At 34.6% G+C, this 25,624-nt stretch overlaps 1 pseudogene; it reads right to left on the reverse strand.

Moving 5' to 3' along the window:
* Nucleotides 1–1,546: 1,546 nt before the first annotated feature.
* Nucleotides 1,547–1,659, reverse strand: LOC136401794 (U2 spliceosomal RNA; annotated as a pseudogene).
* Between the last annotated feature and the right edge of the window lie 23,965 nt (nt 1,660–25,624).

Raw genomic sequence — 25,624 nt, forward strand, 5'->3', positions numbered from 1 at the left:
CATAAATGTAAATTAAATTTAGAACTAATATTCCTAAACTATTTTTCTTTCTTACAATAATATTAGACGTTCTTAATCAATTTGTATTCATTTTCTTATGAGAACCTCAGTGTTTTCCTTTGTTTTCTATAGAGTGTATTTGTGTATACTCTGTATGCCAGCTAGATATTGTCAGAACAAACTCTGCTTTGAATTGCACCAGTGCCCAAAGTTTTAGAACCGTTAATATTTAAATGACATATGTCTCCATATCCTACATACCTATGAACTTCATTTCATATGTTTATTTATTTGTGTGATTAACCGATATTTTCATAGCTTCTAACAACATTTTAAAATATATATTAATGGAAAAGTTAAAACATATTCCCAAGTAGAGAGAATAGTATAATGAACTATCATGTATTCATTAGTTTTAATCAGCATCAACATTTAGTCAGTTTGGTTTAATCTGTAAGCATACTTCCTCCCCACATCCTTATATATTGATTTGATTATATCTTCCATTACATTATTTTATTAATACATATTTTGATATACATCAGTGTTCAAATTTTCCCGATTTCCTTTCTTATTATCACAAGAGTTGACTTGTTAAAATAAGATTCACAGCAATCATTGACTTTACTCAATGCCAGACTTGACTAATAATTGAAGTGATAAATGTAAAAAGAGACATAGAAATAGCATTCCTCTTTCTTGAGAGGAGTGACATTCATATGTAACTTGTTAATTGCCCCCTCCCCCTCAACACATCATTTGGTTCAAGAGTTCAAATTTTATAGATTGTACTAACCATGTGTACAGTCAATATAAGCAGAGAGAGGTTGGTTGCTTTTCATATATTACTCAGGAGTTATAGGTTAATTACCCTGAGGTAAAGAGATTACATGACTAGCTTCACCTTTCTAAGCAGCTATTTCCCATAAATTCCATATATATCAACAATTTCATATATATCTAGGCAGACTAGTTATATCCTGAAAAAGTAGGGAGTTCTGGCGAAGGCCAACATTTTCCAAAGAGATAAATCAGAGTTAGTTATAGACTGCTGTTAATTATTTTTGTTCTGTTCATATATGACTTTATGAATGTTTCCAAATAAAATCCCAATATTACAATGGGAAGATTATTTCCTTAGCCATATAAAATTTATTGCTGTCTCTTTCCTTTCTCATATTTTCCTCTCCTTGCCATATAAGGAAGCAGTTTTTGTTATCCTCAAAATATATTCAGGATACTATTAGTGTTTTTATTTTCTACATTCAGTTTAGGAGTCTTCCTTTCATTGGTCTATATCTTATTCATAAGTACTGAATAAAAAATACTCATCTGATTATAAAGACTTATGGAATATAGACTAGCTACGAGCACTTTTTTGTTCCCATATCCCAGCAGATTAACCTCTTTCCAACTGTTGCAGAAGTCCACCGAATTTCCCAGTTAATAAAGTATAAATATCACCCTCTTAATTTTAATCTTTTTCTTAATTTATATATTCTTTCTTCATTTTTTTTGTTCTGTGTTTAAACAAATTGATATATTATAAAGATGCTATTAATTTCTTTAAGTTTATTCTTTTTAATGACTGTACTAGGAAGAAAATTCTGTACTCAGTTTTTACTACACTTGATCTTAGCCAAAAGGCCGAGAAGCTATTCTGTACTCAGCTTTTTAGTGGAAACCAAGAAATCAGTTCTTCTTCAGGCATTCATTATCTCACCCACTGTTAAAAAATTCTGTGATGTCAAAATAGACATATTTGGTTATTTATATCTTTAGCCATGATTCATCTCAAATAACTTTCATCAATCTTCCTAACATTTCATAAATCTTCCTAAAGATTTACTAACATTACTTAGTATTATATAAACATTTTATTTACAGGACAAGTTTTAGAGCATTTTCTGTTGTAAGAATAGTTCCTCATTAAGCAATTCTAAAATACTTACAAGTATATTCAGTTATCAACTGTTTTTTTTTCCTAAAAATATTTTTGGATTATGTATGGTGAATGAATGAAGCATAAGGTAAAATTTTTGTATACTTAAAATATTTTTGAAATAACACACATACACAGAATGTGTACACATCATGTGTTTAGTGTTTAATTTTGTATTTCAAAGTGAATATACCCATGTAAATATAACCAATACCAGTAAATAATAATATTTATATGCTCTTCCCTCTTTCCTTCTTAAAATTCACCTCAGATTTAATACTATATTTATATTAGGTTTGTCTATTTTGAACATTTTATAAACTGAATCATAAATATAATATTTTTTTGTTTATGGCTTTGGTTTGTTTATTATTTTCACTGTATTTTATTATTTCATTCCATGAATTGTTTTTTTTTTTATTTTAATCTACTGTACTATTAATGATAAACAGTCTGGTTGTTGGTAGTTAGACCTGTTTTGAACAGTGAGTGCTGTGGCAAATATACTCATCCTTATCTCTTAGTACATATGTACAATCCTTTTTGACAGACACCTTCTTAGGAATATAATTTCTGGATGTGTTCGACTTTAGTAGATAATGTCAAACATGCTTCAAAATAAACTTATTTACTGTAACAATTACACTCTCATTATCAATGTAGGAGAGTTCCATTTTTCTTCACATGATGCAAATGTTTTGTATGATCTGTTTTCTTTCTCCATTTTTAAATTTAGCTTGTCTGGAGGGTACATAATTAGTGACTTATAGTTGTGTATTTGATCTTTATTTCCTTCGAATATTTTTTAATTGTCCTTTTATACATATGGTAACTACGTTAATATTTTTATTAGGAAGTTCCTGCTTATTTCTTTTATCTATTTCTCTGTTGTATTTTCTTCATCTTATGGATGTTAAGTGCTTTCATTTTCTAAAATAAGTTGTGGGTTTTTTTTTTTGCAATTTTGTTAGTAAGTGGTTTTACTACTTTAGGTGGTTTATATTTTCACATTCTTTATTTTTTTAAATTTTTTATTATTATTTCTTAAGTGAGAGGCAGGACTCCTGCATGTGCCGACTGGGATCTACTGGACAAGTCCACTAGGCAGCCATACTCTGCCTATTTGGGGCTGTTACTTTGTTGCAACCAGAGCCATTTTAGCGCCAGAGGTGAAGCCATGGTACCATCTGTATAGCACCCAGGCCAAGTTGCTCCAGTGGAGCTTTGGCAGTGGGAGAGGGAAAGAGAGATAGAGAGAAGGGAGAAGGAGAAGGGTGAAGAAGCAGCTGGTCACTTCTCTTGTGTGCCCTGACTGAGAATCAAACCTGGGACATCCATATGCAAGGCCGACACTCTACCACTGAGCTAACCAGCCAGGAGCACATTTTCACACTCTTGACAGAAATGCTATCTTTTGTGAAGAAAAAATTCTATTTTTAATTTATCACATAGTTTTCTTTATTTTATTGTTATATGTGCCCTCTTAAAACATTTTTGTATTTGTACCATGTAAGCTTTTGTCATGCTATATAATTTTCTGGAAACTTCAATATTTTACCTTTCATATTTATATCTTTAATTCGTCTGGACTTGATCTGTACACATGATGTGAAGAATGAATCAAGTCCCATACTTATTGACATCGATATTTATTTACCCAGACCATTTATTGAAAAGACTTTATTTCTTCATTGGATTGTAATGCCACTTTTGTGCTAAGTCAAATGTTTGTTCTGGATTTTCTATTCTTTTCCAATGTTCCATGTGGGTTTATACTGAATTTTGGTGTCTGGTACTGAATGTCTTCTCCTACCTATTGAAGGCAGGAATGATTTACTTATGCTTCTACCAGGCAGCTTAGGTTGATCCAGTTTCATCTTAATTCAATCTAGAGAAGAAGTAATTCAGAGCTGAGACTTATCTTAAATGTATAAAGGTATTACAATCATTCTCCTAAAATTAAATTTTAGGTCTTCATGGCTGCTTGATTTTATCTCAACTTCTCAACTTTTCTGTCACTTCTCAAATAATTATAAACTCTCAGGGATGAAACAACGTAAATGCCTGAAAGACATCTCTGACTATGGGATGAATGGGTGTAAATTGTATAGGGTCTCATTTTAATGGCATTATTGTTGTTTCGAAAACAAAGTGATGTGCTGTAAGAGTGGATGTTTGTTGCGATTATCTAAGTACACTATAAGCCTGTGGGCTATGGTAGTAATAAAGGTTATAAAAAATGTTTAAAGTTATTATGCATTTAAAGATAGAGCTGCCAGAGATTACTGAAAGGTAGAGTGAAGAATGGATTAAAAGATTCTGAGTATCTGTGCTGAGCAAACAAAATTGGGCAGACAGTGGGAGAGGCTGATGTGGGGGGTGAGGCTGGGCATCTGGAGCCTAACTTTAACAAGTTAACAAGTTTGCTTGTTAAAGTTAGAGGAATGAAAAAGAAAACTATGTGATAAATTAAAAATAGAATTTTTTCTTCACAAAAGATAGCATTTCTATCAAGAGTGTGAAAATGTGCCTCTGGCTGATTGGCTCAGTGGTAGAGTGTCGGCCTTGCATATGGATGTCTCAGGTTTGATTCTCAGTCAGGGCACACAAGAGAAGTGACCATCTGCTTCTTCACCCTTCCCCTTCTCCCTTCTCTCCATATCTCTCATTCCCTCTCCCACCGCCAAAGCTCCACTGGAGCAACTTGGCCCGGGCGCCACAGATGGTACCATGGCTTCACCTCTGGCGAAGTTGTTAAAGTTAGGAGTGAAGTTTGAGGAGTTTATGAAATTTACAATAAGAAATGTTGAAGGGGCAGTTACATATAGCAGTCTTCAATCTGGGAAGTTATTTGAGAGATTTAAATTTGAGTGATGATTTTTTTTTTTTTTTTCATTTTTCTGAAGCTGGAAACAGGGAGAGACAGTCAGACAGACTCCCGCATGCGCCCGACCAGGATCCACCCGGCATGCCCACCAGGGGTGACGCTCTGCCCACCAGGGGGCGATGCTCTGCCCATCCTGGGCGTCGCCATGTTGCGACCAGAGCCACTCTAGCGCCTGGGGCAGAGGCCACAGAGCCATCCCCAGCGCCCGGGCCATCTTTGCTCCAACGGAGCCTTGGCTGCGGGAGGGGAAGAGAGAGACAGAGAGGAAAGCGCGGCGGAGGGGTGGAGAAGCAAATGGGCGCTTCTCCTGTGTGCCCTGGCCGGGAATCGAACCCGGGTCCTCCGCACGCTAGGCCGACGCTCTACCACTGAGCCAACCGGCCAGGGCTTGAGTGATGATTTTTACAACCATAGAGTGTGATGGAATTACCAAGTGAGTGAGCGTTGACTAAAAGAAGAGATGTCTAAGGAATGAGTCCTGAACATTCCATAAGGAGAAGGAAAGATGAGAAAAAATTTAGGAAATGAGATTTAAAAGGAGTATCCTGTGAGGTAGGAAAAAAAAAAATCAGATGTGCATGATTAATTTAAGTAAAAATAAAGATTTCTTTTTTATTTTATTTTATTTTTTTTGTATTTTTCTGAAGCTGGAAACGGGGAGGCAGTCAGACAGACTCCCGCATGCGCCCGACTGGGATCCACCGGCACGCAGGGGGCAATGCTCTGCCCATCTTGGGGCATCGCTCTCCCGCAATCAGAGCCATTCTAGCACCTGAGGCAGAGGCCACAGAGCCATCCTCAGCGCCCGGGCAATCGCTGCTCCAATGGAGCCTCGGCTGCGGGAGGGGAAGAGAGAGACAGAGAGGAAGGAGAGGGGGAGGGGTGGAGAAGCAGATGGGCGCTTCTCCTGTGTGCCCTGGCCGGGAATCGAACCTGGGACTCCCGCACGCCAGGCCGACGCTCTACCACTGAGCCAGCCGGCCAGGGCAAGATTTCTTTTTTAAAGAAGGAACTATTGAGTTTTCTCAAATGCAATGAACAGGTTTAATAAAAGGATACCTAAAATGCTCATTAGGTAATAAATATAAAGGTGACTGGAGACTTGATAAAAAAAAGTGCACTCTCTTTGGGAAAGTAAATAATTATCAAGTAAACTTTATTAAAAAGAACAAAAATTACAAAACAATAAAGATAATTTAATGCTCCAGTAAATGACTTTTCCTTATTTCTTTGCCTTCACTTTAAAAATGTATCATTGGAGAGTAACTTGAAAGGTCAGAATTTGCATATGTTGTGGCTTCCAGGTGATATAGACTCAAGAGGTTTTAAATCATTCCCAGTGAATATACCCAAGATTTTCTAGGAAAAAGACCTAAGGTATGGCATCATAAACTGATATATAGCTTTGGCTAAAATCCAAGTCAATAGTTTCTTATATCACAAAAAAAAAAATGCATAAGTCAATAGTGCAGCAATGCAAAATGTGCTGTCATGTCTTGAGACAAATAATTTTATATGCATTTAAAATTATGATTCATATAATAGTTGATAGTATTTAAACTCTCACAGTTAGGTATTGTGTCAAAAAAATATATCAATAATTTTAAGTGCCTTGTAAAACACGAAGATATATCCTTTGTTAATATTGTGGTTGGGTTTTCAATTTGTTGAAATTACTTAATGCCTTTTGCCAATAAAAACAATTAATGATGGAAGCATAAGTGTGTGGTATATTTTATATTACATATGTTTGGGAAATATAATTGTATGTAAACTTATTTAGAACTCTCAAAAATTACAATAAATTCCCTTAATAACAAAAAAAAAGGTAGAAGCATATGAAAGTATAATGAGAAAATATCACTTGCCAGTAATGGTTCATTATCCTCTTGCTCATCACTGTATACATAGTAATCATTATATCATCCCAATGTGAAAATAATTTTGTGTTGTCTTAATAATATTATTTTTGAGTTAACAAGGTCTTTGTGCTTTTATTTTCAGTATTGGGAAGAGAAAGGTTTACAAAGCAAGTATAACCTTTCGTATATCTTTTTGCAAACATCTACTGATAAAATTTACCAAGATCCAAATGCAAATGAGGGTTTTATAAGTACTGAACTGAGTAGTAATCTAGAAATGCTAAGTCAGGGTATACTATTATATCTCATTGTTTGTTGTAAATAAGTGTACAATATAAGTGCTGATGCTGGGTTTGATGAGTTCAGGGCTTCTGACATACTACAGCTGCATATGCTAGAGATCCATTGTGTATATTTGCTAATCACTATTAAAGCTTGGTGCAGGGTAAGAGCTGTTTTGTCTGGGTATTTGCTCTTTGTGATATGAGTGCAATAAAAAGCCACATATTTCTGATGTAGTCTGTGTGTAGTCTGCTCCCTTGGTTGGATTATTATGGCATTCAGATCCATTGTTTTCCACTTTTCAGGCTAGACATGATTCTGTATATTGTTTAGACGCTGTGTATTAACTTATTAATCAATTATATTCCATTATAATTCTAACATGATTGATAAATTGACAAATACAACATAATCGTCATTTTGCAATTACTAAAACACGACAAATATTTAAGATTTCATCAAAAAAGACCTTTTTTTAATAAAATCTAAATAATATATTCTAGAACTATTCAAACTGGAACCCTGAGTAGACCTGCTTTCCTAATAATCATATTCAAAGGCCAAATCCCTGTTTTCCCTACCACCATCATATAAGCTGTTTTCTTGTCTATTCCAATGATATCATTTTCTAGCTATTCCCAGTTATCAAGGATACTATTCCCTGGTTTCTGAGAACTTTAGAACCGAGGGATCTTTCCTTTTAATTCATTGACTCTAGGGACTCTATAACACACCCTTTAATAATATGCCACAGCAGAGATAAATATCATTGAAACTCAACATTTCTATTTATATTTCCATAGCCAAACACTTCAGTTTCTCATTTTAATATAGCTCAAGAATAAACTGTTTTTCATCACTTTGTTCCCAGTGTGTCAAGAAACTGGTAGAGAGAAGATTCAAAACACAAAACCTGAATGAATAAGTGAATTTTAATGAGATCGTAAACCTCTTGACAAGGGGTGAGACATATCCATTGCCTAAATTTCAAAACTACCATGTTAAATTTCTCAACTGGGATAGTGATTATGAGCTAAGACATATTGTACAGTCAGAAAACTTAGACATTATCAAAGAATGTCTGTTCGGTTTCCAAAAATTAAAAGATGCATGCTTCTTTCAACAACCAGATCCTCCAAAGAATTCTGAGAATAGCCTTCACTGCAAACTTATTTTTTTTATTTCCCTACTTTCATTAATTGCAGCAACTATTTATTGATAAAGCCTTTTCTTCCCATAAGTATCTCTCTCATACCACATCTCCTTGCAAAATTATAGGCCACATTTAAAATTAAAATAGATTTCATGTGTAGTGTCATAGAAAGTTTTTCTATCAAGTTTTCTTATTGGCATATCAACTTTTATTTACAATGTCATCTGGGAAAATTTGTTTTCTCCTCACTTTTATGAGACAGGAGCCTGATCTTGTGGTCATGTAAGAATGCACTTTTAAAGAGCATTATGATTTGACTATGAAAAACTCTATAGCAATAAGCTTTAGTCTTATATTTTTCCATTCTGTTCATCGTTTCCTTCATGAATCTGAATAACACATAAGCATATGAATTAAAAGCTTTTACACAAGTTATAGTCCTTGCATCAGGACCTACTACTAGCTAAAGTTTTATGGCCATGCTAAGAGCACAGAGGCAGAACAATTTTTATGACAACTAACTGCCTATCACTATGTTGTATAAATGATTTGAGTCACTTTCAATCTTGTCAGCTCTATTGCCACCAGTTAGGATAACTTCCAGAAGCATGACACTACTATCACATCCCATGAATATCAATGGAGAAGGCAATAACATTAATATATTTTTATCACTTATAGGCAAAATGAACTCATTTTACTAACTTTATTATGCCATCACCAATATTTTAGATACAAATAACTCTACTAGGGTAATTAAGTATTTTGGTTCTCTTCTTTTCCTTTCCCTTCTCTTTTTGTCACTTTATGTGAAAAATAAAATGGTCTTCAAAACAGAAATGTCAGCTAAAAGTTATCTAAATGGGTATATAAATACTAACCTATTAACAGTTTTCTACTTATTCAAGATGCCTGTTCAAAAACCGTGGAAGTAATTTACCACATTGATCTATGATTAAATCATCTGTAAATTTTACATGGGCCCCATTATTTGCACACAATAGAGTAAGTCTTAGATTTGAAGCACTTAATTAAAAAACATGTCCAGGAGGCTGTATACTTTCTGATAGCAACAGAAAGAAACTTAAAAAAAAGATTATTTTGACCAAAAAGGGGAATATCTGTATATGAAAACTCTTTCAGTTATTATTATTGTTATTACTATCATTGCAGTTCTTATGTTCAGCAATAAAATCAGTATTAAACACGGGTATATTAAATTTATCATTTTATTCACATGTACACATGAAATAATTATTTTTTTCCTTTTAGAATAATAAAAACTATTTTGGAATTAGTGTCTTAAAATTTTCCCAGTTCAATATATCATCATTCTCCCAAACTGTGCCCAAATTTTCCTTAAAATAAATAAAATAATCATATAATATCTTTCTTATAAGAATTTCGAGGCCCTGGCCGGTTGGCTCAGCGGTAGAGCGTCAGCCTGGCGTGCGGGGGACCTGAGTTCGATTCCTGGCCAGGGCACATAGGAGAAGCACCCATTTGCTTCTCTGCCCGCCCCTTCCTCTCTGTCTCTCTCTTCCCCTCCCTCAGCCAAGGCTCCATTGGAGCAAAGATGGCCCGGGCTCTGGGGATGGCTCCTTGGCCTCTGCCCCAGGCGCTGGAGTGGCTCTGGTCGCTGCAGAGCAACGCCCCGGAGGGGAAGAGCGTCGCCCCTGGTGGGCAGAGTGTCGCCCCTGGTGGGCGTGCCGGGTGGATCCCGGTCCGGCGCATGTGGGAGTCTGTCCGACTGTCTCTCCCCGTTTCCAGCTTCAGAAAAAAATACAAAAAAAAAAAAAAATTCTTAAAAAAAAAGAATTTTGAAAATTAATATTCCCTAATTTATAAAGAAGTTTTAATTAAATGGATGTTTTAAATTCTTCTAAGATTTTAGAAAAAAGTTCCTATGTTATGCCTTTGTAAGAGTTTTTCTTGTACCTACCAACAAAATGAATCAATGTTTTTTTCATTTTCATCTCATAATTTTTGAAAAGGTAGAAAATAGAAGGTGTAGTTGTTTAGTGGGAGATTAGACAATTGAGTAGATTTGTGATGTCAGAGAAACCAATGTTTAAAGCTAAAGCTAAGATAGTATAATAAGTTGAGAAAACAGCAATGATATCACTTCTCTGCCTCTACTAACATGACCTGTATTGCATACTAGAAAACAGTATTTAGGAGCATATTTTTAAAACATTGTATACCAAGAGCAGGCTGAATTTATTCTTGGAATTCAAGGATACTTCAACATATGAAAGTTGATCAGTGCAATATACCATATTAACAGAATGAAGGAAAAAAAATATGATCAATGCCATTGATACAAAGGAAACAACCTCACTATAATAAAAACCATATATATAAATTCCACAGCAAACTTCATACTCAATAGATGAATATGAAAAGTTTTTCCACTTAATTCTGGAACAATGCAAGGATACTAGCTTTTACTACTTCTACTTAAAATGGTTCAAGCCAGAGAAATTTTTCAAGTAAAAGAAGAAAAGCCATCCAAATTAGAAAAGAAATAAAATTGTATCTGTTCTCAGATAATAAGATCTTTTATACAAAAAACCCTAAAATTACCACACACAATTAAGTAGCAGGATACAATATCAACTCACAAAAATCAGTTGCATTCCTATAAAGTAACAATGAACAAAATTATAAAATAAATTCTATTTAAAATAACTTCCAAAAGAAATAATACTTAATAGGAATTAACTTAACCTAGGAGATGAAAGTCTTGTACAACAAAATTATAAAACATTGCAGAGATAAATTAAAGAAGACATAAATTAATGAAAATGTATTGCCCATCAATAGGAGAATGAAAAATCAATTTTGCTGTATTTAAAGTGGAAAATTACACAGTGATGAGGTAGAACAAATTAAAGCTACATATAATATAACGAATAACTCTCATATTCATAATAGTGAGTGAAAGAATTAGGACAAATTCTGTCTGTATTTCATTTTATATTAATATTTTATTCATATAATTATAGCAAAAACAAAAGAGTGACAGGCAGTTGGGATTATAATTACTTTTGGGAGAAGAGAGAAGTTCGTAAGTTGAAATGTGAAAATAATAGGCTCCTGGGATGTAGGCAAAGTTTCATGTCATGCTTAGTTGCTGGTTACATGGTTACAACTTTTAAAAAAATGTTAAAATCTAAGTTTATTTTATTTTTATAAAATTTTTAAGTGTATTTTTTACACTTAAAAACTAACAAAAATTTTTAAAAGAATAAAGAGCAAAAGAAAGTGATGACAGAAAAGCTAGGAGATAGAAAGAATAGATCAAAATAAAAAAATATTAAGAGCTTCAGAAAGAGAAAACAATAAGGACGAAACAAAGAACATTCATGCCTATTCAAGAAAAATACAAGTCTTTCAGACATATTAGAAATCAGAAAGCAAGTCTACTCTCAGCTCTTGCCTTGTTACAGGGGAGTTTTAAAAATAAACTGAAAGCCCTGGATGGTTGGCTCAGTGGTATAGCATCAGCTCAGCTTGTGGATGTCTCAGGTTTGATTCCTGGTCAGGGCACACAGGAGAAAGCACCCTTCTACTTCTCCACCCCTACTGCTCTCACTTCTCTCTCTCTCTTCTCCTCCTGCAGCCATGGCTTGATTGGAACAAGTTAGTCCCAGGCACTGAAGATGGCTCCATGGCCTCCTTTTTAGGGGCTAAGAAGAGCTCTGTTGCTGAGCAACGGAGCAATGCTCCAGATGGGTAGAGCATTGCCCCTAGTGGGCTTGCTGGGTGGATCCCAGTTAGGGTGTATGCGGGAGGCTGTCTCTGCCTCCCCTCCTCTCACTGAATAAAAAAAGAACAAAGAGAAATCAGCCTAAGAAACTGCAGGCACTAATGGTTACTATGAGACTAAAAAAGAAGTAAACACTGACTTTGATTCACAAATATTCTTCACAGTTACTTACAGGAAGAAAAGACTGAGAAATGTGTGGTCATTCTGGAGGTCATGAGGGGTCAGAGATTAAATAACTATATTGATCAAGTAACAACTTTTAAGTCTCACTTCTCTCATTCCAACTTTGGATAAATCAAAATCCTGGGATAGGTGTCAGGGATAAACAACATTGTCTCATTGTAAAAATTTGAGTTCTATAGTTATTATTATTATTATTTTATTGATGGGATCAGCTTCTTGGTGGTTACGGACATTTTTAGATGATTCTGTAAGCTGATACCTAGCACATGGTAGATTTAAAAATATATAAATTTGTCAAAATAGCTATATTGAAGATATAGGTATAAAGGAAATGAAAATATGCCAACACAAAATATGCCATTCTGGTTGGAACAAGGAATAATTTGAGTTTAAGACAATTGAGAATCAACCAATACAGAAAGAGAAAATGTATTCTATTTTGGGGAATTTTTATCAACTCTAGAAGATTGACTCTTATCACAGGAAAGGAGATTAAAAGTTGGTACCAAACCAAGACAGACATTGTCACAAACTATCTTATCTCCTAAGAGCCCATTTATCTTTCTTAAAAATCATTTGCTCTTCCATATATAGCCTTTCTTTCAGGCTCTTCTCCCTATTAAAAATTAATACACTTGTATACGTTTCTCCTGTTAATTTTTTCTGTTGCTAGTTTAGTTCACAGGCCCCTCAGAGACTAAATTGAAGATCAAGGAACAGTTTCTCCTCTTCTACAGTTAACAACTCAAAAAACTGGCAAAGAAAGAGAGTAAACTATTTCCACTAGGAAGTGATAAGTCATTTGTATGAAAGCTTTGCATACACATTTTTTTTGTATTTGTATAAAATTTACTTCTTGGAATAATTCTGCCAAAACAACTACAGACAGCACATCTTGCATTACTTTTGCTTTATGGAATAATGGTTTCCAAGTATAATCTAATTCTTTCATCTTAATGACTTCAGATTTATGTACACCTTTCACAAAATAAGAATTTTAATTACAGTAGTATTTATGGAAATTTAGTTTTATCAGGCTTATGCTAAATAATATGTTGAATACTGATTGAGTTAACCATACCATCAATTCCTCAAATAACACAGTAATTTAATAACAATATTGTTTGTTCTAGAGACTTATGAGAATTAAACACAAGAGGCAGTTTTGAAAGAGGAAGACCACCTAGCTAAACTTCTATTAACACTAAACATAGCAAATGACAATGAGTCCTGGTAGTAATTTAGTCGATTTTGACTAGTGAGTATTAATACAGTCAATACAACTTTAAACAATTTCATTTGAGCTTTTCATATCTGAATCTGCCTGTGTTTATTCTAAATTCAAAAATGTCAGCCCTGGCCGGTTGGCTCAGCGGTAGAGCGTCAGCCTGGCGTGTGGGGAACCCGGGTTCGATTCCTGGCCAGGGCACATAGGAGAAGCGCCCATTTGCTTCTCCACACACCCCCCTCCTTCCTCTCCGTCTCTCTCTTCCCCTCCCGCAGCCAAGGCTCCATTGGAGCAAAGATGGCCTGGGCGCTGGGGATGGCTCCTTGGCCTCTGCCCCAGGCGCTAGAGTGGCTCTGGTCGCGGCAGAGCGACGCCCTGGAGGGGCAGAGCATCGCCCCCTGGTAGGCAGAGCGTCACCCCTGGTGGACGTGCCGGGTGGATCCGGGTCGGGGGCATGCGGGAGTCTGTCTGTCTCTCCCCGTTTCCAGCTTCAGAAAAATACAAAAAAAAAAAAAAAAGAAAAAAAAAAGAAAAAAAAATGTCCCTGCCTACAGTACTTTTTCCTTCATTTTCTATTCAATCATCTTTTAAAATTTTAATTAAGGATGTGAAATTCCCCTTTTAAGTTCTATGACTAAGATAAAAAACAACTTGTAAATGTTCAGGTAGGTAATAAGTAGTATAATATATAGTATCAAAAACTGTCTTTGAGAATAAACATGGAAAGCTTTACTATGTGCCCCTGTGTCATCTTGTGCAAAAATCCTAATCATTATAAGACCATCTATAGTTTTGATCTATAAAGGAACTAATCATCAAAGAGCAGAGCTCTATATAATGTTGCTCATCATGATTAGTACCAAGATAAATGTATTAGAAATAATAAAGTTAATTCTTTTCTATTTATTAAACTCACATCTTCATATAGTTATATAATTATTACATCAAGTCTACAATTCTTTATTTGACAAACACTAGATATATTTTTGAATTAAGGTTTTCAGCTTTGGTGACACCTTCTGCAGGGCCTGAAAGAACACTCAGTACCAATCACATTAATACTTCTGAACTGAGACATATGACTCTTTATACTAAAACAACAAATAGCCTGACCTCATTTTAGGTCATGTTTTGTACAAAATTTATTTGTCACAAAATTAAAAAAAACTTTAATACTTTTGGCATCTGACACTCAAAATTATTAATAAGTCTGGTAGTAATATAATTCATCTCAAAATTGGACACACTAGAGAGTGAAAATGGGTACCATTCATGCTTATGCCAGGGCCACAAATGATTCCTGTGCCAGGTAAGCCAGGATGGATGGTCATTTATAGGCTGATGATCTGTACTGACAAAGCAGTGTTCTTGGCATTTTGGAAATAAGAATGCTGAAGTGCAGTTATTTGTTTATTAAGATTATTTACTTAAGTGTTTACTTATTTATTTATTCTACAGCTTGGTTCCAAAAAATAACCTATTTTGTCTCACTTTGACCATCACAATGAAAAAGAGCTTATTAATAAACCCCACTGTATGATCCACAGGAATTCAACTCTTAGGTTTTCTAGTAATATGTTCTAATCAACTGACCTAACCAAAACAAGTTCCAAATAACTATACTTTCCAAATTATCTTTGGACTCTATTGGTTTGAGTGTTCTCTTTTATATAAAGATTTCTGTTCTCTAAGAGATGTTACCAAATTTCAATATATATGTCTTCTTCCACACACCTAATTTTTAATTTTCTCATTTCAAGCCACTCATATGACTCATGTTTCAACATAAATTTGAGAATATTGTAAAAAAAAAAAAGACATAAGTGGAGCCATTTGAAATAGAGCTGAAGCAGCCATTTTAGAAGAACACGTCATGCTGCTTGAACCTTCGAAATATTTGAACCGGGCTAGACTTGCCTTGTCTTTTAAGCAACTAGATAGAAAGCTAGCAGTAAAGCAGACATCCTGATTAAAGGACTGATGATTACAGACTCTTCTTTTCTGAAGGCAGAATCAGGCAGTTACCAGTCGTGCATAGCTAAAGAGGAACTCAGCTTTTTCACACCTTCAGGTATCTCTTTATTATATCAATATTTATTAATTACTCACTTCCTTTATTAAAATATAAATCCCTTGCCTTTATCCTATAATCATGGCTTCTGTCTGAATCTATGCTTCTCAAATTGCAATTCTTTGACACTAAATAAATGTTTAATACCTCTCATTTCAGCTTTTTATTTTTAGGTTAACAATATCAGATTCAATCAATTGCCAGGTAAGATCATGTAAGTGTCAAATGCAATATTTCATACAAATATTTAAAATTCATTCCACAATCATTAACTTTTGTTTTTTTTTTATGAATCTTTTTAAAATAGTTCAATTCAATGGTGATATTTCAATATTTTAAAGTCTCAGGTCATTGATTAATATCATGTTTGCAGAGGTTAAAATTTCCATCTCAATGTTCTATGAAACAAAACTTGCACACCAATCGATCAAAAAAAAGACTTGCCAGGGGCAAGAATTTTTAAAAATTTCTGAGCTGTGATTTTTTTTAACCTGGCCTCATTGTATCTTGCTCTTTAAATTTTTTAACTAAACAGTATTTTATACTTTTAAAATTGTGCACAATTCTTCCACTGCGTTTGAGTGGGATATTCACTGTATACCTGGAATCCTGTAAAAACTGCCTCAGAAGATGGGTTTTGTAGGATTTATTTTCAGTACGTTGGGTCTAACTTGCTGCTTGAAACCAACAATTTTGTGCCTAATTGGGCATGCAGTTACACTTGAACCATATTCCAGCATTTTTCTGTGAGTATCTTAGACAGTATAAAGCCCCAGGGCATTGAGCAGGATAGGAGCAATGTATGGAAATTGGGCAAAGCCTTGTAAATCTTCATTGAATTTCCACTCTAGTTATTACTTCCATTCTGTATTTTCTGCCTTTTTTTATATCTCTATATTATTAATCAAAAAGCATAAAGTGAAGATTAATATAACAAATGATATCTTCTAACTGCAGAATAAGTATCAGAAAGGATTTATATTGTTCCATATATTTTCTCATTGTTTAAATCTATAAGATAGACTCAGAAATGTGCATATGAAATTTGGTGAATGTTCCAGCTCTTGAATTTTAAGTAGCTTAACAAGATTATTTCATGTGAGAAATAATAAAAGAAAGGGAAGTGTTTATTTCAGTTTTAATCCAGGACTGATAATCTGAATCGATATGTCATTTGACATTTAATAAACTCATTTGCTTAGTGTTAGTTACAAAACCACAAAGCATTTAATTATACTCTGTAATCACTTTAATTACATATTTTAATTTACTGGAAGAAAGTTATAATAGCTATTACAGTTTTCCATACATATTTAGCTATTTTAAACTTAAAGAAAGGAACTTCTCATTAAGCTTGCATAATTAATCACAAAAATACTCAATATGTCATAAAGTTTCACTAAAATTTAAAAAATATACATATGAAACAATAATATTTATTCTTATGGATAAGGAGAAAGAGGGACAAAAGAGAGTAGATGGGCCTGACCTGTGGTGGTGCAGTGGATAAAGCGTCGACCTGGAAATGCTGAGGTCGCCGGTTCGAAACCCTGGGCTTGCCTGGTCAAGGCACATATGGGAGTTGATGCTTCCAGCTCCTCTCCCCTGTCTCTCTCTCCTCTCTCTGTCTCTCTCCCTCCCTCTCTCTCTCTTCTCTAAAATGAATAAATAAAATAAAATAAAATTTTTTTTAAAAAAAGAAAAGAGAATAGATGGGAGATGTCAGTTTTGGAAGACAAAGCAGATGGATAACCAGTAACTGGCATATCATGGTGAAAAATGCTTCTGCCTCGGTGCCCACAGAAGACATTAGCATGGAAAACAGGCTGATTCTTTCCATATAATTCCAGAAACGCTGTGCAATGAGTAACACTAAACACCTGAAAAGGTGAGGATAAAGTGTGCTTATGACAAAGATCATTGCATGAGAATCTGTGAAAAAGCAGTTAAAACATTAAATCTGCACCCCCCCCCCCGCTGCCAAGTCATTGAGCTCCTCCTAAAATACCACCCATCAAACTTTCCTCAAAAGTCAGAAAATTATTCTTTAAGAATAATTCTCAAAATAAACTTAGAACACAGGGAAATGAGGAGCAAAACCAGAAATGTTTACATGAGTGCCCTCATATTACATGGTGAGATCATTTAGACTGAGTTTATTTTGTGGTCACTAGCATGTTCATCTAAGGTAGAAAAAAATAGAGATTCTTCTGGGTAAAGCAATTGGAAGAAGGTAATTAAGCACTTAACATACTCTATAAAAAAAAGAAGAAGCAAAACAAAACCTTGAAGGAAATAGCAAACAGTATAGGATTTTCAAATGAAAGGGCTGGTCAGGGGTCTGTGATACTTTTATTGTGAAGAGAAGACAGTAAGTAGTTTAGATTTTTCAGTCCAAAACACAAAATAAATGTTATTATATAGTTATTTACATAACCAAAGAGAACAAAATTTCTAGAAAGTTTTATTGAATGAAAATCCAGCCTGAAACTGATTTTATTAACTAATGTCACCACAATAAATTCAATAAAAAATCCAACTGTAATAATAATAATCATTATATTTGTATACAAGGGTGGGCGAAAGTAGATTAATAATAATAAATAAAATAATTAATTAATAATACAAGAATAAATCTTTTGCGTATTCACAACTGTAAACATACTTTTACCAAGTCATATTTATTGATATATTGCATATAGTCAGAAGTGGAGCCATTTAAAAATAAAGGAACTATCTTACATGTCTCACTCTTGAAACATTTGGAAAGTTTGAACTGGACAAAATAATGTGTGGACTGAGCCAAACTAAGATTGTATTCCAAACAACAGGAAAGCAGACCTGACAATAAGCACTGATGACTACCAATATTCTTTAGATTTTGTACCACAATATATAGCTAAAAGGTAATTTAGCTTATTTGCATCTATAGGAATCCTTTTGTTGGTTTATTAGCACCACAAGCAATTCCTTCCTTCTGTATGTGTAATTAATTTTCTTCCCTTTCTCATAAAAACCCCTTGCCTTCACCAGATAATCAGAACACAATTTGGGTTTCTGTCTGAATTGGTCCTCCCCAGATAGCTATTTTCTGTGATCTCAAATAAGTGCTTGTTGCCTCTCACTTTGGCAACTGTTTTTAGGTTAACAATATCTTTTGTAATACATGTCTACTAATAAAAATAATGAAGTTCATTTATTGGTGAAAATATTTCCCTATCATTCAAATCTATTGTAAAAGGATATCTAACACTAATCTCTAATGCAATTTTATATATTCCATTTTTGAATGTTATTTTACACAGATAGATACTGACAATGATACCAATCTATAAGCATATGGTTTATAGAACTTCTAATGTAAAATAATTATACATTCACAAGAAGTAGCAAAAATAGCATAGAGAGTTCCTATGTAACTTTCTTCCCTTAATAACATTTTACATAACTAAGTATCATGTAAAAACCAGAAACTTGACATAGATATATTGAACAAATATTCATATACCACCAGTGTTACATGCATTCACCAGTATGTGTATCAATCTGTTTTTCTATGCAGTTTTATCATACATATAGATTTATGCAGCCACCTCCACAATTAAGATGCAGAACTGTTCCCTCACTTTATTAGCACCTCCTATTTCCCTGCACCTCCCCTTGTCAACTTCTTTTGATCCATAACTCATTCTCTGCATTTTTTTCATGTCAAGAATGCTACATAAATAAAATTGTAGATGATAAAAGAGGTTCTATGAAAAGTAATTCCACAGGGTGATCTGATCATAAAATTCTAAATAGGCAGATCAATGGAATATGATTCAGCCAAAAGAAAAAAGGAAATCCTTCCATTTGTATCAACGTGGATGGACTTAGAAGACATTATACGGAATGAAAGAAGTTAGAGAAAGACAAATACAGTATGACTTCACTATATGTGGAACCTAACATGCTAACTCATAGAAGCAGAGAATAGAATAGTGGTTATGAGAGAATTGGGGGTGAGAGAAATGGGAAACGATTGTTAACAAGGACATACAAACATCCAGTCATAGGAGGAATAAGTTCCAGGGGTGTAGTGTACAGCATGGTGACTAACTTTAACTGTACTGTATTGCAGTGATTTTCAACCTTTCTTGAGCCATGCACATTTTTTACATTTACAAAATCCTGGGGCACTCCACCTACCAAAATGACACAAAATGACACTCTAACACAGTACATATTATACATATAGTTAATAATATAGTTTCTAAATGTATTTATACTCACTTAGTGTGAAACCTGGGCCTGTTTCGATGAACACAAAAGGGATATCCTGGTAGGAATGGGAGAAAGACACACACGAAGCTCTTCCTCAACAGTTCTCAGTCTCTCTCTGTTTTTAGTTTTTATCGCAGTCAAGCTTGAGAAGCTCAGCTCACATAGATATGTGGTTGAAAATGGGAGCAATGTCAAAATAGCTTTGTTGGCCAGAATGGGGAACTCCTTGGCAACAGATAACCAAAAACTGTCCAAAGGAAGATCAGCAAACTTTAGCTTTAAACCACAATCTTGTTTCAGTTCAATGAGTTCCTCTTGCTCCTTTAAAGTCATGTCCTTTCCAGCAACAGATACTGAGCTGTATGGGTCCCTAACCCAGTCAAGGCATTCTGTGAAGGCTGAAGAGAAATAAAATGACAACGTCTTCTCAAGAGTTTTCAACTGTCTGCCAATCACCTCGCACACTGCAGCAGTGTTGCCATCATGCTGTTTCTAGGTGAGCGGGAACATCTCAAGGTTGCCATGCTGCACATGTTGTTGCCAGAGCTGCACCTTTAAACGGAATCCATTCATTTTATCAGTGCTTGTAAGCAGGTTTTCATTTCAGCCTTGCATCCGATGTTCAGTTCATTCAGATAATAAAATATATCAGCCAGGTATGCCAGCTTTGCACACCACTCATCACTTGCAAGCAGCTTTGAGTAATCGGACCTCTCGTTTGTCAGAAATACTTTAAGTTCCTCTCGCAACTCATATACATGGGCCAGCACTTTGCCGCGCGACAGCCAGCGAACCTCCGTGTGGAGCAATAAGATTTTATGTTCCGCTCCCATTTCTTTATACAAAAACGCAAATAAGTGACATCTCAAAGGTCGCGTCTTCACAAAGTTCACTATGTTCACAACATCATCCAACACAGGAACTAGATCTGCTGGTAAGGTCTTTGCAATGAGGGCCTCACGGTACAAAAAACAGTGCATAACAATAACATCTGGGTTTCTTTCTTTGACCCTACTTACAAAGCCTTTGATGTGCCCGACCATGGCTGCGGCTCCATCAGTGAAGACACCTGTGCAGTTTTCCCATGTAAGCCCGCTTTTATCAAGATATTCTGATGTGACCCAAAATATTTCCTCTCCTGTTGATTTTTCTGGCAGTGCCTTGCAAAATAGGAAGTTTTCTCTAATGGCTTCTCCATCCACAAAACGCACGTTGCCAAGAGCTGACAATGTCCACTAATATCCGTTGACTCATCAAGTTGCAAGGCAAATATCTTACTGATGTGCACCTTTTCCAAAACAACAGTTTCAATGTCCGCAGACATGTCATCAATACGTCTGGCAATTGTGTTATCTGAGAGAGGCACTTTAGCTATCTCTTTGGCCGCGGGAGGGCCAAGCATCTCATTTACAACGGCTTTACAAGCTCACAATATTAATGTTTCTGCCACAGTGTGGGACTTCTTTGATTTAGCTATGAGTTCAGCAACAAGGTAGCTAGCTTTGAGGGCTCTCTCATTTACCTTTGTGGTTTTTCTCAAAAAAGTTTCCCATTTCTCATTGTTTGTATGTAAGCGGGCCGTAGTTTGGGGACCCATGTTTAATTTCCCCATGGCACACCTGACCATTTCTCACGGCACACTAGAGTGCCGCGGCACGCTGGTTGAAAAACACTGCTATATTGTGTACTTGAAATTTGTTATGAGAGTAAATTTTAAATGATCTCATCATAAAATAACAACAAAATGGTAATTAGGTAAAGGATGTTATTTAACCTTATTCTGCTAAGCATTCCACAATATATACACCTTAAAGTTGTTATACAGTGTCATATGTTAATTATGTATAAATAAATCTGGAAAAAAGAGAAAGTGTTAAAAGAAATGATTATTTTACTATTATGCATAATCAAAATTTGGTCAGGAAAATGATATTTCTATTGATAAAGGAAGCCCATTGGAATTAGAGAAATTTAAAGAAATAGATTATCTGATTTATGGAAATTAAGTCAAAATATATAGTTGTATTGACTAGTCCATTTCCTGTTCTGTATCCAAAATCTCTACAACACAAAACCAAAACCAAAAACCAAGAAACTCAACTATCATTGAAAAAGCAAAAGCAAAAACAAAAATCAGTGAAGCCTGACCAGGCAGTAACGCAGTGGATAGAGCTTTGGCCTGGGATGCTTAGAACCCAGTTTCCAAACCCTGATGAAGCTGGCTTGAGCGTGGGCTCACCAGCTTGAGTGTGGGCTCACCAGCTTGAGGTTTGCCAGCTTAAACATAAGATCATAGAGGTGACCCCATGATCGCTGGCTTATGTCAAAAGGTCTAAAGGTCGGTGGTTTGAAGCTCAAAGTCGCTGGCTTGAGCCCAAGTTTGCTGGCTTGAGCAAGGGGTCATTGGCTAGGCTGGAACTCCCCAATCAAGGCACATATGAGAAAGCAATCAATGAACAACCAAGGTGACCCAAAGAAGAATTGATACTTCTATACTCTGTCCCTTTCTGTCTGTCCCTCTCTCTCCCCCACCCAAAAAATGAGTTGTATAATTTGACTTTGGGTGGTGGGCACACAATGCAACATACAGATCATATATCATAGAAATACACATCTGACACCTATATGATTCTATAAACAATGTCAGCCAGTAAATGTAATGAAAAACAAACAAAAAACAAAACAAAATAAAACAAAAGAAATTGGATTTCTATTAAGGGAATTAAACCTTAAAAGCACATCAACGTTATTTAAAATTTTATTTATTTTATTTTTAAATTATTTAAAATATTTTATTTATTGATTTTTAGAAAGAGGGGAGAGAGAGAGTAAGAGAGGATGGAGTGGGTTGCTTCAACTCATAGTATTTGCTTCTCATATGTGCCTTGAAGGAGCAAGCCCAGGGTTTAGAACCAGTGACCTTAGTGTTCCAGGTCAACGGTTTATCCACTGCACCACCACAGGTCAGGTAACATTATATAAAATTTTAAACCTATAAATAAATGTGTCTCAAAATTTAAAAATTATTTTTATATACAATTATATAGAATACATGGTTTCATCATGTTAATTTAATTTTAAAATGTTTTATGTGTAAAAGAAAAAAATCATCACTTTGCTCTTGCTTCTATGATAATGAGATTTTTTTTTTCTTATCAGAGTATATAAATTGTACTGCAGTCATTTCTCTATTATTATAAACTTTTCTAGTCTCACCTTCCTTCTCTGCTTACAAAGTATAAAATTGGATTTCCTAATATTAAAAATAAATGTTATTGACCTTATACAGTGAATATTAATCTCCTGTGTGCAACTTTTGGCATCCAAAATTTAAGATCCAGCGAAGTGACTTACACTGTCATAGTGTTATTAATTAGTCCATTCACTCACTCATTATTCATCATGGCTCAAAGCACTTTTGATCCTCAACTGTTCTCCCATAGCTGAATAGTTTGGTTAATTGGGGCATGAACTAATTATTAAAGTGTTCTGCATTTGTGTCTGATGTAGGACAGTGGTTTGGCTTTAATATTTCTTTTCCAGATATTCTCAAATCAAAGAACAGGGTTACATCTACCTGATTTATGCTTTGGCTCCTGTTCTCTAAACTCTATTTAGAGCTGTGTTTTAAAGTTTGAAGTATACCTTTCATTTGAGCATGCTTTCATGTGTTTATTTACTTATTTATTTTATCATATCTCAAATGTGGGAATAGAATGGGTGATATTTAAGATGTTTGGAACCTCCTATGTTTTATGAATCTAGCAATCTCAACATATGTATTATTTTCATACTAGTGTAGTAGCCAACTTATGGGGGAAAAAGAGAAAAATGGCACTCAGTATTGCTATAGAAACTCCAACTCTTTTTATTTTACTCAAAATGAAATCTTCTGCTAAATATCTTAACAAACATCAGAGTTGTTATATTTATATTTCTCTTCAGTTCCTTAAGCATATTCACAGCTTGAAAGAAGTGCTACTAAATAATCTAAACTACAAGAGAAGGGATAAAAAAAAAAACCAAAGGAAATAAAGCATCTATCAGTCAGTGATTATATATCATGAACTGGTTTTTATCTACTGAGTATATTATTACCATTCTATAGAAAAACAGAGGGGTTTGCAACAGGATCTTAAGGCATGAGAATAATTTAGTGAACTGAGAAAATAAAAGGAAAGTTTATGATGTAAGTTATCTAAAAATTGGAAATCTATGTTGTTAATTATCATAGGTTCTGTTGGATACAAAGAAAAATATTCTGTTGCAAGGCAGTTTGTAATTACTGCTCTCTTACTTTCAGGAGCTGATAATAATCCAAGCTCTAAAACATTAGAGCAACAATGACATAAACTAAAACTATTGTGGTTAGAAAAGCTTATAGAGTCCTAAGATATACTTAAAAAGAATGTAATTCCTGTCAGAGTCTGCCCCTTTTAGAGTCAGCCATTTTTCCAATTTCAGTCATTATCCTGAAAAGAACTATTAACTTGTGTTTTATATGAGGGGCAAAGGAAGAAACATTATGACATGAAATGGGCTCTAAAATATTTTCATTGCAGCATTTGGCTTGAAACATTCCTTCGTATATTTTTCCTACCCTCTTAGCATATTTTTACATATAACTTATGAGGCCTGATGAATGATTTCAGCTTCACCAGAAATATAAATAATTGATTTTCTCTCCATATCTGGCATTAACAGATTAGTACACAAACACTAATAAATTAATGATATTACATATAATCTAGGGCATGGATTCTTTCACCTTGGTTGCATCTTAGAATTACCTACATTAAAAAGTAAAATAATAATTTCAGCTAACAAGCCAATTAAATCAGGAGTTCCCTGAGTGGGTATTGGTGAATTTCAAATACAGAGCTTAGCTTTAGAACCATTAAACTGGGATAGAACTGAAAGTAATTCAATCCAGTGTAGATTATTTCACTAATAATTTTTAATGAATAAAGAGATATAGTTAGATAAACTGTAATATGGCTTAATCTTGGAGTTATTATAATTTAAGACTTAAGTGAAATATGTATAAAATGCAAATTTCTCTAGTTCTAATGCAACTTACCCGAACAAGATAATATCTGTAACTTATATATTGAAATTTGTTTTAAAACTTATTTTCTAGGACAGACGTACAGATCAATGGAACAGATCAGAGAACCCAGAAATAAACCCACATTTTATGGTCAACTAATATTTGATAAAGGAGGCAAGAGTATACAATGGAGTAAAGACAGTCTCTTTAATAAATGGTGCTGGGAAAGTACATGCAAAAAATGTAACTAGACTACTAATTTACACTGGTCACAAAGATAAACTCAAAATGAATAAAAGACTTAAATGTGAGTCACAAAAGCATAACAATATTGGAAGAAAACATAGGTAGTAAACTCTCCGATATCCCTCGTAGCAGTATTTTGCTAATATATCTTTGCAGGCAAGTGAAATAAAGGACAAAACAAACAAATGAAACTATATCAAACTATGCCTGACCAGGCAGTGGTGCAGTGGATAGAGTGTCGGATTGGGATGCAGAGGACCCAGGTTCGAGACCCTGAGGTCGCCAGTTTGAGCGCAGGCTCATCTGGTTTGAGCAAAGCTCACCAGCTTGAGCCCAAGGTTGCTGGCTCGAGAAAGGGGTTACTCAGTCTACTGAAAGCCCGCAGTCAAGGCACATATGAGAAAGCAATCAATGAACAACTAAGGTGTTATAACAAAAAACTAATGATTGATGCTTCTCATCTCTCTCCATTCCTGTCTGTCTGTCCCTATCTATCCCTCTCTCTGACTCTCTCTCTGTCACTGTAAAAAACAAAACAAAACAAAACAACAAAAAAAACCAACTATATCAAACTAAAAAGTTTTGCACAGCAAAAGACACCATTAACAAAATTAAAAGCCAACCCACTCTATGGGAGCACATATTCACTGATATGTCTGATAAGGGGTTAACAACCAAAATTTAT

The sequence above is a fragment of the Saccopteryx leptura genome, chromosome 3 (assembly GCF_036850995.1).
Source record: "Saccopteryx leptura isolate mSacLep1 chromosome 3, mSacLep1_pri_phased_curated, whole genome shotgun sequence".
NCBI lineage: Eukaryota > Metazoa > Chordata > Mammalia > Chiroptera > Emballonuridae > Saccopteryx > Saccopteryx leptura.